At 44.7% G+C, this 7156-nt stretch overlaps 1 non-coding gene across 1 annotated transcript; it reads left to right on the top strand.

Annotated features, from left to right (window-relative positions):
• Positions 1 to 1527: 1527 nt before the first annotated feature.
• LOC131668564 (5.8S ribosomal RNA) lies at positions 1528 to 1682 on the top strand. Its single transcript, XR_009302295.1, has one exon. It is a non-coding gene; the product is annotated as a 5.8S ribosomal RNA (ribosomal RNA).
• The last annotated feature ends 5474 nt before the right edge of the window (positions 1683 to 7156 follow it).

Genomic DNA, 7156 nt, shown 5'->3' with positions numbered 1-7156 from the left:
AGACGACAACAAAAGATAGAATAGAAATATTTTCGTTAATAAATATATAAAATATCCATGCTGCATGGTTACGCATTTTTCTTTATGTGAACGTAGGAATATCGTGCCGGAGACAACGGATTTGGATTCCTCGTTGAAAAATACATGGAAATCATGTGCCACGTGCAAATTATTAGTGATGCGAAATTTGACGTCAGCTGAAAGTACGATTTTCGTGGAAATTCGTGGAAAATGGCAATTTTCGTCATGTTAACGTTGGATTATCGTACCGGAGACAACGGATTTGGATTCCTCGTTGAAAAATACATGGAAAACATGTGTGACACATTAAATAAAATCTTATAATGAAATTTTATTCATGAAATACTTTGTTTTTGGCTAATCACTCGGTATAAATGCATGTTTTTAGTCATGAAGGAATAATCGTAGGTTGTCGCGGGAAACGGATTTGGATTCCTTGGTTCAAAATACATTGAAAAAGTGTATTGCAAGTTGATTTTATGTCAAATCAAACCCATTCAAATATTTTGACACTTTTTTTGCTGTTCTGCATCACTGTGCAGCGTGTCCTCCCTGGCCGAAAGGCCCGGGTAACCCGCTGAACCTTCTTCGTGCTAGGGATTGGGGCTTGCAATTATTCCCCATGAACGAGGAATTCCCAGTAAGCGCGAATCATAAGCTCGCGTTGATTACGTCCCTGCCCTTTGTACACACAGCCCGTCGCTACTACCGATTGAATGATTTAGTGAGGTCTTCGGACTGGTGCGCGGCAATGTATGTTTACGTTACCGATTGTACCGGGAAGATGACCAAACTTGATCATTTAGAGGAAGTAAAAGTCGTAACAAGGTTTCCGTAGGTGAAGCTGCGGAAGGATCATTAACGTTTGCAAATACGCAAAGTATTGTCATATATAAAGAGAAAATGAAGGATAAAAAAAAAAAAACAAAAAAAAAAAAATTCGAAAGCGCAAAGCCGAGAGTTATCCCCCTTCTCTCTTTCTCTCTCTCTCTCTCTCTCTCGCTCTCTCTCTCATTCATTCACATTATAGGGAATGATGTGGAGCAGCAGAAGCAGAAGCAGAAGCAGAAGCAGCAGCAGAGAAGAAGTAGCAGCGAGGGTGCGCGTGATTTTTCACAACGCTCTGCGGTGCGGATTTCGCTGTGGCAACCTTCTCTCTATCTCTCTATCTCTGTCGTTTACTAGTTAAGAGATAGGAAAAGGGAGAACGAACACGAGGATGGCTCGTGTGCCATTTGTGCACGCGGTCGATCGTTGTTCGTAGGTTTTTAAATGAATTTTCGCCCGATAAGTCGAAAGTAACCGCACCGATCCGGCAAATCGCCGAGACTTTATCTCGGCCGGCTGACTGTGAGGCTCCTTTGCCTTACCGTCAGCTATGTATCACTCGTATTGTTCGAGACCGTGATTCTTGCGTTTCACGTGTCTCGGCTGTTAACGAACATTATTAATATACAAATAAAAATTGAGAATTGCAGCTGTTATAGCGGCGAATTCATAAATGATTACCCTGAACGGTGGATCACTTGGCTCGTGGGTCGATGAAGAACGCAGCTAATTGCGCGTCAACTTGTGAACTGCAGGACACATGAACATCGACATTTCGAACGCACATTGCGGTCCTCGGATACGAATCCCGGACCACGCCTGGCTGAGGGTCGTTATCAAGTACAAACCAGACTGCTCGTCCCGTGTCGTCGAGTCTCTCGACGATGCGACGGCGAGCGAATGACTGAGTGTTCGTCGAGTTTTATTACACTTATTATTCGGCGTCGCTCTAAATAATTGAACGATGTATGTGTCGTGTGTATGGAAAGACTTTGCGCGCACGTCGAACGTCGCGAACATTCGAAAGCGAAGCGGCGTTCATTGCACGTGCGTCGTACGTCGAGTCCTGGAGCTCTATTCGCCCGCGCCCGCGCAATGCGTTTGCGCGCGTCGAGCGGACCGACGTCTTCCTCGTGTGTTTGTTCGTGCATTGTTTTTCTTTTTTTTTTTATACACTATCGCGCACACACACGAAAAAAAAAAAAAACGACGACCTCTGAGCAGGCGAGACTACCCGCTGAATTTAAGCATATTACTAAGCGGAGGAAAAGAAACTAACAAGGATTTCCTTAGTAGCGGCGAGCGAACAGGAATTAGCCCAGCACTGAATCTCACGGTTCTGCCGTTGGGAAATGTAGTGTTCGGGAGGATCCACTCATCCTGTGGCGTCGGACCGCGTCCAAGTCCATCTTGAATGGGGCCACTTACCCGTAGAGGGTGCCAGGCCCGTAGCGACCGGGACGCGCCGTGGGAGGATCTCTCCTTAGAGTCGGGTTGCTTGAGAGTGCAGCTCTAAGTTGGTGGTAAACTCCATCTAAGGCTAAATATGACCACGAGACCGATAGCGAACAAGTACCGTGAGGGAAAGTTGAAAAGAACTTTGAAGAGAGAGTTCAAGAGTACGTGAAACCGTTCAGGGGTAAACCTGAGAAACCCAAAAGATCGAATGGGGAGATTCATCGTCAGCGGTGTTGGCTTCTGTGCGGCTCGCGATGGCCGGGATCTCGGTCTCGCGTCACGCGGTCGCCGCGGTATGTCCAACGTCGTCGGTGTGCACTTCTCCCCTAGTAGGACGTCGCGACCCGTTGGGTGTCGGATCAATAGCCGCTCGGTCGTCTGCTGCACCTTTGCGCGCGGCAGATCGATCGGTTCAACGTCCGGCTGCTCGGCGGTATAGAACGCTTAATCACGGTAATGGGCCGCAACTATCGAATGCGTTCAGGCTCGTCGACAAGCTCGCCTCGCTCGGATTTACGGACCTAGCGCCGTTGCCGGGCGCTTGGCGCGGCTGTTAGTCGACGGTGTCCTCGGACTGGCTCTTACCTGTCTGCGACGCTACTGCTTTGGGTACTTTAAGGACCCGTCTTGAAACACGGACCAAGGAGTCTAACATTTGCGCGAGTCATTGGGACTGTTAAGCCTAAAGGCGCAATGAAAGTGAAAGTCGTCCTTGCGACGACCGAGGGAGGATGGTTCGCGTCACGATGAGAGCCCGCACTCCCGGGGCGTCTCGTGCTCATTGCGAGCAGAGGCGCATCCAGAGCGTACACGTTGGGACCCGAAAGATGGTGAACTATGCCTGGTCAGGACGAAGTCAGGGGAAACCCTGATGGAGGTCCGTAGCGATTCTGCCGTGCAAATCGATCGTCGGAACTGAGTATAGGGGCGAAAGACTAATCGAACCATCTAGTAGCTGGTTCCCTCCGAAGTTTCCCTCAGGATAGCTGGCACTCGCTTGAGCGAGTCTCATCTGGTAAAGCGAATGATTAGAGGCCTTGGGGCCGAAACGACCTCAACCTATTCTCAAACTTTAAATGGATGAGCTCTCTGGCTTGCTTGAACGTTGAAGCCACGAGATTTGCATCAGAGTGCCAAGTGGGCCAATTTTGGTAAGCAGAACTGGCGCTGTGGGTTGAACCAAACGCCGAGTTAAGGCGCCTAGGTCGACGCTTATGGGATACCATGAAAGGCGTTGGCTGCTTAAGACAGCAGGACGGTGGCCATGGAAGTCGGAATCCGCTAAGGAGTGTATAACAACTCACCTGCCGAAGCAACTAGCCCTGAAAATGGATGGCGCTGAAGCGTCGCGCCTATACTCGGCCGTCAGCGGCAAGAGGGGCGGCGAGCAGCGACGTTCGTCGTCATGAAGCCCTGACGAGTACGAGGGTCGCGGCGGTGTGCGCAGAAGGGTCTGGGCGTGAGCCTGCCTGGAGCCGCCGTCGGTGCAGATCTTGGTGGTTGTAGCAAATACTCCAGCGAGGCCCTGGAGGACTGAGGTGGAGAAAGGTTTCGTGTGAACAGCCGTTGCACACGAGTCAGTCGATCCTAAGCCCTAAGAGAAATCTAATGTCGATGACGGTGTACAATTTTTTAATGTAACTCGACTCGAGTGCACACCCGTCGGGCGAAAGGGAATCCGGTTCCTATTCCGGAACCCGGCAGCGGAACCGCATACAATTCGGGCCCTCGCAAGAGTGTTCGTCGGGGTAACCCAAAGTGACCTGGAGACACCGTCGGGAGATCCGGGAAGAGTTTTCTTTTCTGTATAAGCGTTCGAGTTCCCTGGAAACCTCTAGCAGGGAGATAGGGTTTGGAACGCGAAGAGCACCGCAGTTGCGGCGGTGTCCGGATCTTCCCCTCGGACCTTGAAAATCCAGGAGAGGGCCACGTGGAGTTGTCGCGCCGGTTCGTACCCATATCTGCAGCAGGTCTCCAAGGTAAAGAGCCTCTAGTCGATAGACTAATGTAGGTAAGGGAAGTCGGCAAATTGGATCCGTAACTTCGGAATAAGGATTGGCTCTGAGGAGCGGGGCGTGTCGGGCTTGGTCGGGAAGTGGGTCTGGCTGACGTGCCGGGCCTGGGCGAGGTGAACTCGTTCCCCTCGAGGGGATGAGGGATCAGAGCTCGGTACCGTGCCTTGGCCTCCCACGGATCTTCCTTGCTGCGAGGCTTTCGGAGCGATTTCTCCGTCCCGATCGTTCTCTTCGGCCGCCATTCAACGCTCAGCTCAGAACTGGCACGGACTAGGGGAATCCGACTGTCTAATTAAAACAAAGCATTGCGATGGCCCTCACGGGTGATGACGCAATGTGATTTCTGCCCAGTGCTCTGAATGTCAACGTGAAGAAATTCAAGCAAGCGCGGGTAAACGGCGGGAGTAACTATGACTCTCTTAAGTCATGCGTGTGGTTGGAAGTCATGCGTATGGCCGAAAGCAATGCGTATGGCTGGAAGTTATGCACGTGTTTGAAAGCAATGCGTATGACCGAAAGCAATGCGTATGGCTGGAAGCAATGCGCGTGGCTGAAAGTAATGCGTATGGTGATAGAGTTTATAGTTGCTCAATGGACTAGGCGGAGAGGTGTCCCCTCTAACTTAGTCAAGTCTTGGAGCTACCTCTTCGTGGTACCGCTAGTAATGCACTTGACGAGGCACAAGTGTAGCTAAAGACTCCAAGTCGGAGGGATACCGTGAGAGAGCAGCCCTCTCACATGACCAGCCTTCCCACTAGTTAGTGGCGGTATCCTTTCAGGAAGCTGGTATTATTTGGGGTATCGGGTTGCCTTCCCTATACTCTACAAGAAGCAGGCACGAGTTCAATAAACAATTCTCGTGAGTCATGTGATTCACCGCCGGTAGCCCCACTGGGGTCTCGGATTGCCGGCCCTGCTTCGGCAACTGACCGTGACCGTCCGGTCTTACCCACAAGTGATAGCAATAACAACCCTTAGGGAAAAACTGTGTAGGAATTTATGTAAAAAATCTAACAGAAAATTTCGTAGAGGTATCTATGAATATGTCTGTATGATTTTGTGTATAACTTCATACAGTTATTTGTATTGAAAAACCTGTAGTGTTTTCTATTGTTCTTGATAGTACAACCTACACATTTGCGTATAAATAATTGTAAGATCTCCTGCAGCATCTTATACAGATTTTTCGCCACCCTTTTTCATGTCTATTGAATTATCTTTGCATATAATTATGTCTAAAATTTTATAAGAAATTAAGTTTCTATTTTGGCAGAGACTCTTACACGAAATGTTACCAGAGATACTTCTACTTTTTCTGTAGATGAATAAACATTTCGTTGCTAACAATTATTTATTATAAACATTTATATAACAATTTCTGCATAATTTTGTGGATATAACACACGAGAATTACGGTAGGATTTTCTGTAACAAAGTCCAGAGCCAAAATGCTCTATCGAGAATATCGACCTCTGCCTCTACCGATCGCTTTATATAATAAAAAAAAATTATCCTACTGTACGAATGCCTGCACGGACTTTTATCAATATTTATATAGAATTTCATACATTTTATAAATTTTTGCAAATATGTTTGTACAAATTCATTTAACGTTTGCTGCATTTACTTATAACTGTACAAAATTATATGGAAAATTGATCAGAATATTCTGTATATATATATATATATATATATATATATATATATGTAGCTTCACGTGCACAGTATTAAGTATACATGTATAATTTTTCACTTTTCAAACATACCTAAATATATTTCTACAAAAAATTATATTGAAAAATATAATCTAGTCTGCACATAATTTGTACACAGAATCTTACCTGAATACTTTTTATTTATCTATAGATCAGCATACAGTTTGCTCATGTAAATATTATAGTATAGCTTTCTGTATTAATTCAACTAAATTTCATAAAAGAAATGTATAGGAATCACAATCAAACTTATTGCATGAAAAAAATTTTAGACGCAATGATGGCCTCTTTTCAAGAATATCGACCGATCGCTTTGTAGTAAAAAATTGATTGTATAGAAATTAATATGTACAAATTTTACAACAATTTTTATTACATAAATAATCTTTATTCGTCAAAAATTCGTACAAAAACTTATATATAGTATATATAGCACGTAAACAAAATTTGTCTTTAATAACACTAGTTTATATAAAAATAAAATATTCATCTTTTATCTCTGATCGACCTTATAGTTTCTAATGGAAGTTGAAAACGTAGAAAAATAAAACAAAGAACGTAGGATTATCTAAAAAAAACTTTCATTAATTATTCCTTTTTGATCGTGCTTTTAGTAATGCGCGTGCCGCTGAAACTTTATCTGATAGTACTTTTGTAACCATTGATGATATCTTTTTTGTAGATCCAAAAACCGTCTCAACGCATTCTGTAACGAATTGTAGAAAATGAGGACAACATTTAACTGAAATGTATTAAAATGAAATTAATTTATAACAATTAATACCTCGAATGTAATTCACAGTAGGAGGATGGAGTGCTGGCCTCGGTACCAATGTTTTATTAGCATTTGTTGATTTACCAGTAGGTGAATGCTCAGCCAAGTAACATGGTTCAAAAAAATTTTCAACCAATCCCGACACATACGTTTGTACTGACTTTCTTGGTATATTTTGAAGAATGTTTTTGGTCAGTGGAAAATGACGTTTCACACCCCTGGGCTGAATTAAAAAAAAAATATGGTTGACATGATTTCAATGCCAAAATTTAAAGATGGAAAATTGCAAAAATAGTTACAAAAACAACTCGTAATATGTAAATTAATTAATATTAATAACAACA

The sequence above is a fragment of the Phymastichus coffea genome, unplaced genomic scaffold (assembly GCF_024137745.1).
Source record: "Phymastichus coffea isolate CEN01 unplaced genomic scaffold, Cenicafe_Pcof_1.1 PCOF00080, whole genome shotgun sequence".
In the NCBI taxonomy this organism is placed as follows: domain Eukaryota; kingdom Metazoa; phylum Arthropoda; class Insecta; order Hymenoptera; family Eulophidae; genus Phymastichus; species Phymastichus coffea.
The sequence above is the reverse complement of the archived record's forward strand: the minus strand, read 5'-3'. Positions and strand labels throughout refer to the sequence as shown.